Raw genomic sequence first — 12,596 nt, forward strand, 5'->3', positions numbered from 1 at the left:
TTAGATTGGTCTAAAACATTATTGCGGCTATTATTATTATACAGGATTTATATATGGCCAACAGTTTGCGCAGCACTTTACAATATAAGGAAGACATTATAATCACAATACAAGTCAAGACAAAATGATAAGGAGGGCCCTGCCCCTGGCTATAGCAGAAATATCTTGCAGTGCATTTCAGATAACTAGCCGCAAGGTGCACATATCACATCATATATCAATTCAAATATCCTATTTCACATCATATATTGTATATCACGTTGTATACCATATATCACTTCATATGTCATGTCACTTCATACATCATATATCACATCATACATTATGGGGTCTATTCACAAAGCTGCCGAAGGATCCAGCCGTAACTTCGGCTGATCCTTCAGATCGCTTCGGTTGCGGGAGCCCTTCGGTTCGGTCGAATTTAGGGGCTGCTGTACGGGCTATTCACTATAGGTGGCCGAGCGGCTCTGCAGATGACAGCTGGGCGAAGCCAGCCGTGATCTAACGGCTGTCTCCGCCCAGTTGTAATGGCAGATCAGCATTCTGGGGACACTGAACTGTTATTTAGGCCCCGTTCACATTGAGCGATTTATCGCGCGATTTTGGCAGCGATATCGCTCATATTTCCGCGCTATATCGCTCTATGTAGCTTCACCAATACATTTCAATGTAGCTGTTCACATCTCGTCGCTCAATATCGCTCAATATCGCTTGTAGCTCGTCGCCGGTAGCTTGTCGCTTCTACATGACCCTTTTTTAGAGCGATTTTGAGCGATATTGCTCCTGATTGCATACAGCCCAATAGGAAGATGTCGCTCAATGTCGCGCGATTTCCATGTCGCTCAGTGTGAATGGGGTCTAAACAGTTCCGCCCAGTTATTCATTAGCCCGGACCTGCTAGAAGACTAGCAGGTGCCGGCCAATAGGAAACAGTTGGGCGGAGCTAGCTGTCACTGCCAACTCCGCCCAATTGTTTTTTTTTAAAATCTTTATTTCTTTTTTTATTTTTCAATTTATTAACATTTTAAAATTATTTTTTCAACCTATTTTCATTGATTTGAGGAGGTACCGAGCAGAATAGATGACCCAAATGCCGCTTGGTGGCATTCGGCTATTCACTCACTGCCGTTCTGCCCCTATGTGAATAGGGGCGAATGGCAGCAAGTGAGCTGCCGGAGCTTCAGCTCAGCCAATCCAGATGTTGGATCAGCGGAGTCGAAGTCCTTCTGCACTTCGGCTCAGCCAAACATGTTCGACTGACCGAAGTGCAGTCGAAGGTTGCCGATGTACGGCTGAAATAAGCCGTACTGAGCCGTAGTAAATAGCTGAACAGCGTTCGGCTCACTTCACTATGGCTCATTTATTCACTCGGCTGCATTTGGCAGCTTTGTGATTAACCCCTATATATCAAATCATACATCATATATCATACAGGTGAAACTCGAATAATTAGAATATCGTGCAAAGTTCATTTATTTCACTAATGCAACTTAAAAGGTGAAACTAATATATGAGATAGACTCATTACATGCAAATCAAGATAGTTAAAGCCGTGATTTGTCATAATTGTGATGATTATGGCTTACAGCTCATGAAAACCCCAAGAACCCCAAATCCACAACCTCAAAAAAGTAGATTATTACATGCAATCAATAAAACAAGGATTGTACATAGAACAATATCGGACCTCTGAAAAGTACAAGCATGCATATGTACTCAGTACTTGATTTGGGCCCCTTTTGCAGCACTTACTGCAATTACTTTTGCACGATATTCTAATTATTCGAGTTTCACCTGTATATCACTTCATATGTCACATATCACATCATATAGTATATATCATATTATATATCACATATATCATATCATACATCATATATCACTTCATATGTCACATATCACATCATATAGTATATATCATATTATATATCACATATATCACATCATACATCATGTATCACTTCATATATCACATCATATAGTATATATCATATTATATATCACATATATTATACATCATATATCACTTGATATAATATATATTATATCATATATCACATCGAATATTATGCATCACTTCATATGTCATATATCACATTCTTCTTTGTGCATTGCCTACAGCACAGTTGTGTCTTTTGAAGGAATCAGAAGGTACACATGACAGGACAGATCATTTGTATGACAGGTCTAAGATATAAAATAACACAGGTCACAGGTGAAGATTGGGAAACATTCCTGTAAGTTGAGGCGTGTTATGAAATAACAGAAATGATGTCATTACCAGGATGAAGAGGCAGCTGACCAGCAGTTGGCATCTGGCGATTCGAACCAACTTCTCATGTCCCATAGTTGTCCCTTCAGTGCCACACGCTGTTGGTACACTTGTACAACATTCGTGTACACCTAAACTGTGGAAAACACGCTACCAGACATGCTAAAACAAACTGACCCAGCAACATGTTAAACACATTAACCCCTGTGACTAACTGCTTCCTGCTGTCGACACTGCAGATTCTGATAAGAGACTAAGTGGCCAAGGCAGGAACTCAGTGCATGATGGGATATGTAGTTTACTGCAGCTTCTCATAAATGTGTCTATGACATTACGAGGAAGATAGTAGCTGTTCTTTGCAGGATTTTACAAATGTATCCTTTTCCTGTTTGTATTTTTCTACACGGCAATACTATAGAGTGTAAGCTTTCCCATTCTGCTGGAAATGCTGGAGTTTGTACAGCGAATCGTTAATACTTATTACACTGTAATGTGAGGTGAAGTAACAATTCCCGGGATTCATAAAGAGGGTCGTAGATATTCTTTCGTCTTGCGGTAGTATGAGAAATGGCGGAACTTGCGACAGATTCATGTCTGTGAGGTGCATCTGAATCTGCTGCAAGCAGGACTGGATTTACTCTCCCTGCTGCCCCAAGGCCAGGTTCTGAATGCAAAGCAGGGATAAATTTAGAAAACAAATTACTGTCCGGCACCCGAAACTCCATGTTCCGGGCGTCGGGAGACTTCAAACCTGTGCCGCCCCTCTGCTCCCTGCCGCCCCGATGCCGAGCCTTGGTGGCCTTGTCTGAATATGGCCCTGGCCGCAACTCTAACAGAACTGTCACACGTAGAAGGGACATGACTGGTGCAGGTCAGACCTGAACAAGGAGGAATTAGGTGAGTATTGGATGGAAGGGATTTTTTCTGTTGTGTTTGAAAAGGAAGGAGGGAGGGCCAGCTAGTGTAGTGATAGGTGGGTTTAGTTCAAGGGTGAGGTAGGGAACCATTTTAGGTGGGAGAGAAAAGGAGTCAGTCCCGCCCACCCTCCCTGATATTATTTTGCCTTGTAGTTTTTTATGTTTCCAAAGGTTTAGTTTCTGCAAGTGTGGAGTTTGGAGAGGGGATAAATTCTTCCTAGTTAGGGTTATGAGTATTAATTTTCTATGTTATAGGTAGTATTTGTGTTTTGGGAAATATGGCTGATTTCTTTTTCTTCTAGGTCGGTCGTCCATTGGGAAGATCGCTGGCGGTGCCATACATCGAAAAGACGAAGAACTGGCTCTCCACAAAGTGAAAAGGGGAGGAGTAGTAGGGAAGTGCCAATGGTTGGGCCACTGCGTTCTATAGCTTGGTAGCCAGTAAGAACCTGGGCAACTGTTGGTGGGCGTACCCACTCGGGCCAGAATATGGGTGGCCGGTACAGTAAACAATGGGTCATGGTACACCCCCTGTAAGCGGTGAGTGGTGTTTTTTGGCACTCGTCAGGGACCAAAGTATTTTTTCTTGCTACATTGCACTATTTTCTGTCGAGATTTAGTTCATTGGTTATTTAGTTATTTTAGTATGTTCTGTTATTATTGTAAATGCTTACATCGCTGTGGCCATTCAACCTTCCAATAAATGTTATTACATGATGTTTTTTTAAATGACTAGTGTTTTGTGTGTTATTTAGGTGGGAAGTGAGGGTTACTTGGCTTTGTAGACAGTCAAGTAATGGAAACATATCGAATATTAGTTCCAGACAGGGCTGTTCCTATATGAGACAGCCTGAGGCGGGTGAGCTGGCTTGATCACATGCCCTAAGGCTCCATTCACATATAGCGTTTGCGTTTCCTGTGTGGTTTTAGCAAACGCTAAAATATTTCAACTGCTAGGATTCAGCTCAATTGCGACTATTAGTATAGCTGCGAACGTGCGGAATCTGTCCAAAAATTGGGCTTGTACTATTTTGCGGGCCTCGTGGTACACCGCCGCAAAAGTCTGAATGATGCACATCAAAGTGCATTGTTTGTTATGTTTACAGTGGCTCCGTGCATATTCGTACGGCCAAATACGCACGGACAACAGCTCCTGTGTGAATGGAGCCTTAGCTTGCGTGATTAGATCCCACAGTGTCAAAAAATTTACATACAAATAAAAAGTCTTGTTTTGGTATCGTTGGTATCATTTGTTACCATACACATACTTACTTAGCAGTTTTCAGCCTACAAACTCATATTTTGTCACATGTAGAATGGATTCAGGACCAAAAACTTGCAGACAGCACCCCCTAGTGGATATACATAATAATTAATACTTTGCTATGATGGCAAACCCTAGATTTAGCTTTAGGCTAAAATCATTCCACTATGCCTAAAATATTTACCTTTTAGACGGTCTAACCCCCCTTTGGGGTAACTGTGATGTTTAGGTCACATAGAGACTTGTGCACCTCTGGTGCAAGTAAATGCTCGATGAGACCTGTGCCATTATTATTAATAGCACTGCTCTCATCTCTGCATTTTCCTAATGTTCTTTCAGTACCACAACTTAAATGGCACAGATCTTACCACAATGATGCATAAAAATAGTTCGAAACCATAACTGGATGATGTTTTTTAAACAACTGTTCATCATAAATAATTGGCATGGGACAGATTTACCTATAGGTGGCAGGGGCAAAGAGGTGGCTTTTCCCTGAATAACAATTGGCCACATATCTTTTTTCCATCATCAGTAGGAAAAGTTATCTAATTTTTTTTAACACATTATCACAATATTCTAAGCCATGCTAGGACCCGTAAAAAGGAAATGCCCTGCAAAAAAGATATTGAAGAGATTAAAAGAGATTACCCTAGCAAACTTTATGTGCCTACAGGCTCCAGTGAAGGCGATCAGACCCAGTTTACTGCATCTCAGTGCTACTGATCTCCTTAGACTCTTTGCAGCCACTTCCTGTCTACATGCATGCACTCTGCTCCAGCGGTTGTTGCATGTTATTGCTCACAGATGGCTTCCTAATGGTGACAACAGTGGAACTTGTGTGTCAGTATGGCTGATTTTAGCATCCACTTAAAAGCGAATATTACAGGATGACAACACAGGAGCATAATCGGAAAGGAAGGGACAGAGCATTGTCACTCCTTCCCCACATCGGGAAGGAAATATTCAAATGACTTTACATTAACATGTTCTACTCTATGAGATTTTTGTGATTGTGTTTACACATTATACTCAGTAAACAGCGGGGCAGTGGCTGTTTCATTCACTTCAGCTGTAATGTCTTACAGCAAGGGCCGCTCTGATAGAGAACTGAATGGGTGGACAGACTAAAAAAAGTTTGGAGGGTGCCAGCCACATCTGCTCCCTGGCTCCAGGGGACCCGTCCTCAGCCCAAGCCCCATAGCAGTTTTATGGTGGTGAGGCTCAAAGCTGGGTGGGGAAGAGGTCTGAACTGTAACAAGGAGATATTACAGATTAGGAAAGCCAGTAGGCCACTCAGTTTACCAAACTTTACCTAACCATAACCAAAAAGCACCATAAAGCATCAGTAGCACCATAACCAAAAATATAACTTTTGAGTTGAATGACCCATTACTGCTTTTCAAAGGAATACAGTATGTAATTAGAAATTGTTATGCTGCGCTTTCCCTATTACTCTTACCTACCAGATACTTGTGTACAAAACCTGTCCAGGTCCCTGACCATTCCTCCACTCATAAATCACAACGCTACACCTAAAAATCCTAACAGTGCTTCTAAATATTTATAGAGGTTTGTAAGAATATGGTAGATGGTGGAATTAGAAATATGAAGATAAAGAACAAACTGGAGTCCCAAAATATAGTAAAAAAGGGTTTCAGAAAATAAAAAGGATGTTGTAATGAAGCTGTTGGATAATCGGTATGGTTATATGGTTTTATTATACTAAACATTAATGATGACTATGAAATGTAAATGGAGAGGTTGCTGTCCACCGGGCAGACAAACAGAGAGTGTCCGACTTGCTTGATCCAGCATCTGGATCAGCTGAGCCAAACCTCCAGCAGTTCACTTGCTGCCATTCGCCCCTATTCTCATAGGGGCTGAACGGCAGTGAGTGAATAGCTGAATGTCGCTAAGTGTCATTTGGCTCGGTTATTCTGCTTGCTACTTTCGAGGTAGCGAGCAGAATAAAAAAATGACATGTTACGAAAAAAACCCAAATAGTGTGGTGTCCCGCTCCCAATCCATACCAGACCCTATTAGGAGGGACCACAAGTTAAAAAGAAATGCGTAGTGTTCCCCTCAAAGTCATACCAGGCCCTTTAGGCCTGGTAGGAATTTTAAGGAGGAACCCCACCCCCAAAAATGGGGGAAAAAAAGTGGGGTCCCACTAAAATTCCTAACCAGATTCTTAATCCTAGCACAGGCCTGGCAGGGCAGGAAAGGGGGGGGGACGAACGAGTGCTCCCCCTCTCCCTGCCATACCAGGCCACATGCCTTCGGCACCGGGAGGGTGCTTTTCCAGGATCCTCCCTGGAACAGGACCTTGTCCCCGTGCCGATGGGGACAAGGGCCTCTTCCCCACATGCCCTGACCTGTTGGCTGTGGGGGTCTGCGGTAGGGCTGCAGCTAACGATTATTTTCATAATCGATTAGTTAGCCGATTATTAAGTTCGATTAATCGGATAAAAAAAAAAGGCTCCAGTGATGGACTACTAGTTTCTATTGAGATTGTAGTCCATCACGGGAGCAAGCTTGGCGCGGTGGAAGTAAAAAAAGAGTGTAGTGTGCAATATAGTCTGCGGACTGTGTCCTTGGACTCTACTTGTGCTGTGCCTTGTTGCTGTTGACCCTTAGCTTTGCCCGAATTGCTGCCCTGTGCCCCTGAACTCTACCTGTGCTGTACTGTGTTGCTGTTAACCTTTTGCTGTGCCCAGATTGCTGCCCTGTGTCCCTGGACTCTACCCATGCTGTGCCTTGTTGCATTTAACCCTTAGCTGTGCCTGGATTGCTGCCCTGTGTCTCTGCACTCTTCCTGTGCTGTACCTTGCTGCTGTAAACCTTTAGCTATGCCCGGATTGCTGCCTTGTGTCCCTAGACTCTACATGTGCTGTACCTTGCTGCTGAAAACCCTTTGCTGTGCCCAGATTGTTGTCCTGTGCCTCCAGACACTACCTGTGCTTTGCTTTGTTGCTTTTAACCCTTAGCTATGCCCGGATTGCTACCCTGTTACCCTGGACTCTTCCTGTGCTATGCCTTGTTGCCGTTAAAGGAGAACTATGGGGTGAGTGCTTTTCCCTCACCTCATAGTTCTAGCCGACCTGTGACAATGAGGCTGTCACAGGTCGGCTCAGTAGATCGGGAGGTGAGCGAACACATACCGGCGTTCGCTCACCTCTCGATCCTGTCACTGCTCTCTGCCGTGACAGGGGAGGGGCTGGATTCCCCCCTCCCCACTCCGATCCGCCAGCGCTGACTGGCGGAACGGACGGGGGAGGGGGTGGGTACAGCTTCCTCCAGATAGGCAGAGCCAGCTGTCAGGCACAATTGTCAGGATCCGCTTCAGCTGCGGCATCTCAGTATACCGCGAGCAGCAGCCCGCGGTATACTGCGGCGTCTCAGTATACTGCGAGCTACCGCGAGCTACAGCTCGCGGTATACTGAGCCTAGGGTGACGGGAGGAAGCTAGTTTGTGTCCTCCTGTTACATTAAGGAGAACTATGGGGAGAAACCTTAACCCCATAGTTCTCCTTTAACCTTTATTATGCTCAGATTCCTGCCCTGTGCCCCTGGACTCTGCCCGTGTTGTTTCTTGCTGTTTTTATCCCCCTGTTTTTCCAGGATTCCTACTACTCTTGCCATATCCTTTTGTTAAGAGCCCCTAATAAAGAACTCCCTAGTCAAGCATCCTGAAAAAACACTCTTGGTCTCTGTGTGTGCTCCATGTCTCCCCCACCCTCTGTCACAGTAGTTAAAATACTGTATGTACGCACTAAGAGGACAATGATGAAAAGAGCAATAGATGGCTCACGGCATGTTTTTGTTCTAAGCAAGCTAGTGAGGCAGTTAAATAGTTAAATGTGTTGTGTATTGGCTTATTTTGAATGTAAAATGCCACACTTGGAGGCATTTCTTGTAATTACTGTGACATTTGAATGCTGTGATTATAAAGTTTAACATCTCTATGGGAGTCTGCATAGTAGAACATAGCTTGCCCTTTTTGTTGTTGCTTACAGTTTTGGGAGAACTTTTCCAGTTTGTAGGAATAAATGTGAGACGTGATATAACATTGTATCTAGTTTGACTTAATTTCAAGTGGACCTGAAGATTTGCTATCTTATAGGAAGCATGTAGATATGTCAATTGTGCTTAAGCAGTAGTCTGAAATAGACATGTGTGATTCATTTAGTTCCAAATTGAAATTTGGATGAATATTCGGAAATTCGGATGCACTTTAGGTCTGGTAGGAATTTTAGAGGAGCAAAACATTTTAGGGGGAAAAAAATCCCCATGTCAATGAGGACAAGGGCCTCTTCCCCAGAACCCTGGCCCGGTGGTTGTTGGGTTTGTGGGCAGGGGGGCTTATCTGACTCTGGAAAAGAAGGGGGCACCCATATGCATATAAATGGGTAAGGGGTAGTTGTTACCCCATCTCATACACCAAATAAACAATCAAATTGTAAATAAACAATTCACACCATAAACAAAAGTAGTTTATTTGAAAAATAAAAACACAACAAAGGTTTGAGAAAAGTCTTTTATTAAAAAAAAAAAAAAGGTGTCCATCGATGTAATCCAAAGGTCAATCCCTCACTGAGAAGGACCAGAGAGAGAGCTCTAGGGGACCACCGAGACTGACACTCCCAGAAGTGTCAGTTTCCCATTGAACTTTGAGGGAACTGTTCCCTGAAGCAGAGCAGTGTTAAGAGGCTCAGGAGGCAGGAGAGGTAATTGTGCAGCCTTTACTTTACAGGTATGCCCATTGCTTAAGGCATTTTAGCACATGATCAGGTCTCTTAAAATAATTTTGATTTTGGGTGTGACCAGGACATAACTGGGGCAGATCAGAGCAGGGTCTCATCTTGCACTGACTTTGTCTTATCAAACGCAGGCATGATTTGCGAACCATCAATTTTCAATCTCACAAGCCATTCTGAACATCCTGAGTGGTGGGCAAGCAAAGCAAAGTCTCAAATGCACATCATCATCATTATGTTTCAGTTCCTTGCTTTCCACCACACGGCAGTCTCCTGACTGTGGAACCTCAAGTTCTCTCAGGGCTCACGTTTCCGATGGCCATATAACCCTTCAGTCAATGGGCCGTCTTAAAGGAGAATTTAACCACTGTTTGCTGGGTGGGCCTTTGCCATAAAGTGCAAGTATTCACAGAGTATTTACATATGGCAAACTTTACCTTACAAGTTTTTTCCAAGCCCTTTACCAGCACTTTGCAAGGCATTCTTTGTTGCCTGCTGCTATCTCCACTGTTTCTACTTCTCGGTTCCCAGGCATCCTCTTTGGCATCTGGAAAGCCACTGATGATGTAACTCCTATGCATGCGCAGATCATTCCAGGCACCCAACCCATTTTCAGCATCTTAGAGGTGCCAGGTATGAGCTGGAGTGAATACTCCATGGCAAATATCTCATACAGTGTGCACAGCAACTTGCAAGGGGGAAAAGAAAGACTTTTTTTGAGAAATAGACTTTGCATGTCTCTTTTGAAAAATAGCTCTACCTCCTAGCAATGTTTTATTTTTGTAGTTTAGTGCTGCTATAAAGGAGATGACACAAACATGCGCCTAAACTACTGGTTCTCAACCTTGTTACGATTACGTGCCCTCCCATTGGATTGCCCAATATGTACCCCTAACCCCTTCACCAGACTGTCGAATTCAACACCATCACTAGTTCCTAGGTACCAGTATGACCTCCAAAGATGTCAATAGCTTGGTTTACTTTACATATGGTTAGCTAAGAACAGAACAACTAAAGTAACATTTTTGCAATCAAAATGTGGAATCTAGATACAGTTACTGACAATAACTTGTCCCGCATGTTATCTGATCCCTCAAATACATTTTTCCACTTTGATTATAGGTTCACTAATGCTGATAATTCTGTTTTACATAGATAAGTAGCTGTGAAGAGAACCAAAACAAATATAGCCCTTCAGCCAATCTGTATTGATGATGGCAATAGTAATCTAATGATTGGATTATTTGTTAGGTTCTAATCTAACATTTTTTTAAATCATTCAGACATCCATTCCCATACCCCCAGGTGGCATGGATACCCCCAATTAGGAATCCAGGCCCACGGCATTATTCTTGACTGCTTCTGTCTTAGCGTGTGCTTTTCTCTGATGGTATTTTAGAAGGAATTGTAAACTTGATTGCATGTGCCCATATGCCAAACAAATTCATACTTGTTATGTAATCAATAGTACATAACATTCATGCTAAATATTCGAAATACAGCAGATAAATAAAGTCCACATATATGAACACATCCTGCAGTTACAAGAGCACCAAATCAATATCATGTAACTTATACCAGCAATAGCCACAGGTGACAGTCCCATGTAGAACAGAACATGCATACTAAATACAGCGATCCCCCACATATCCATAATGGTGGAAAAAGCTTGTCACCTTCTAAAATGTAATTGTGTAATTAATGATGATCATGCTGTCCATCTCATGAGACTCAGATAAATGTAAAAGTGTCTAAACAAAAACCCCTACAGATTATCTCACTTTGCCAATAGGAGGAAAAAAGAGCCTGTAGCCCTCTTCAGAAAAATCAATTCCCAGACAATGTCTGAAGATCAACAATTACAGACTGCTACTTAAGTTTTATGTGAGAGGTCTGGAGTAAACAACACAAAAATCCACTCAACCTCCAGCTGGCCACAAGCTCCTTCTTTATATCAGCTGTGGAATCACAATATTCAATTTGGTTGGTTAACAACACGGTCTATGTTTTCATTCCATAATAATAAAAGACTGGTTCTAGTTTATAAAATGTCGAAAGGTAAAGTAATTATTTTTGCCCCAATAACCAATCAGATTTTCCTTATCATTCTTCAAGTGCAGTAACAAAATGTCTGACTACAAAAACAGGCTTTTCTCTGCTGCATTTACTAACCTGGACCTAAGGTTCCAAACTAACATGTCTTAGGCTTTTTTAGCAAAGGTAACACTCCAGGATATGCACCATTATTTTCAGATTTTCCGTTGTTTGTTGAGTCCAATGAGATGTAAAAATAACAGTCACACAGCTAATGTAAATCTATGCATGTGTTGAATGGTTGTGAATTGAACCTCTTGAGTGTAATATTCAACCCTTTATTCAGGCCATTCCTATAATGAGGCAGCCTGAGGTGGTTGCCTCAGGGGGCATCTCATTGGCTCATGGGGAATTAATCATATAATGTTTTTAATTTTTGTTTTTGTGTGATTATTAACATTATATACTGCTGCTGTCAATCAGCAGAGGTGAACCTGACGTTCTCCTTCTCTGAAGTTTTCTGACCTGCTGATTGACCAGGCCTGCTACTGGCTTTTGCAATTTGAAATGACCAATAGCAGCTTAGCTATTCATTCCGCTGCTATCTGTTTTATTTTGTTTATTCTGACGGCGGCCGCTGTAAAAAAACAAACAAAAAACAGAAAAGGCACCTCCCTGAAATGAGAAAGGCACCTCCCTGAAGTGAGAAAGGCACCTCCCTGAAATAAGGTTTTGCAGGTTGGGATGCCTGCTTAACTGGTCATAGCAGAAACATAAAGTCAGCATTGGCATTTGCAAATACAGCATAAACATTCAGTCAAATCTGACACACTTAACTACAGCATGCACTCAGCTGAAGCACACAAGCAGTCAGAGCATACTTGCAGTTAGGGCAGGCTCGCAGTTAGGATACAGTGTTAATTTAGTTGACTAATAATTTTCGTCATAGTTTTAGTCAGCAACACTTTTTCAGTGACTAAAACTAAATAAAAAATAAGTTCTGATGACTAAAACTATAATGAAACTAACTAAAACTAGACTAAAATGTTTGGGAGAGACGATTTGGGAAGAGATCCAATCAGAACTAATCTCTTTGGACTTCCACTTCGGTTCCATTCTGAATGGACGGCTAATAGGTAAAATGTGCAATGGCATTACAGCCAATATAGTTTTTCATTTTAATATTTTAGAATTGCATTTGAAAGAATGAAGAATGTCATATGCAAGTTGTTATAATCAATGTATATCTAAATATGGGTCTCTTGTTGAAAATACTCAATATTCATTCATGTTCCTTTACAGGGGCGGCAACACATGGGGCCCCTGGGCAATACAAGATTATGGGGCCC

Source organism: Nanorana parkeri, unplaced genomic scaffold, assembly GCF_000935625.1.
Source record: "Nanorana parkeri isolate BGI_ZX_2015 unplaced genomic scaffold, ASM93562v1 scaffold518, whole genome shotgun sequence".
Classification (NCBI taxonomy): Eukaryota; Metazoa; Chordata; class Amphibia; order Anura; family Dicroglossidae; genus Nanorana; species Nanorana parkeri.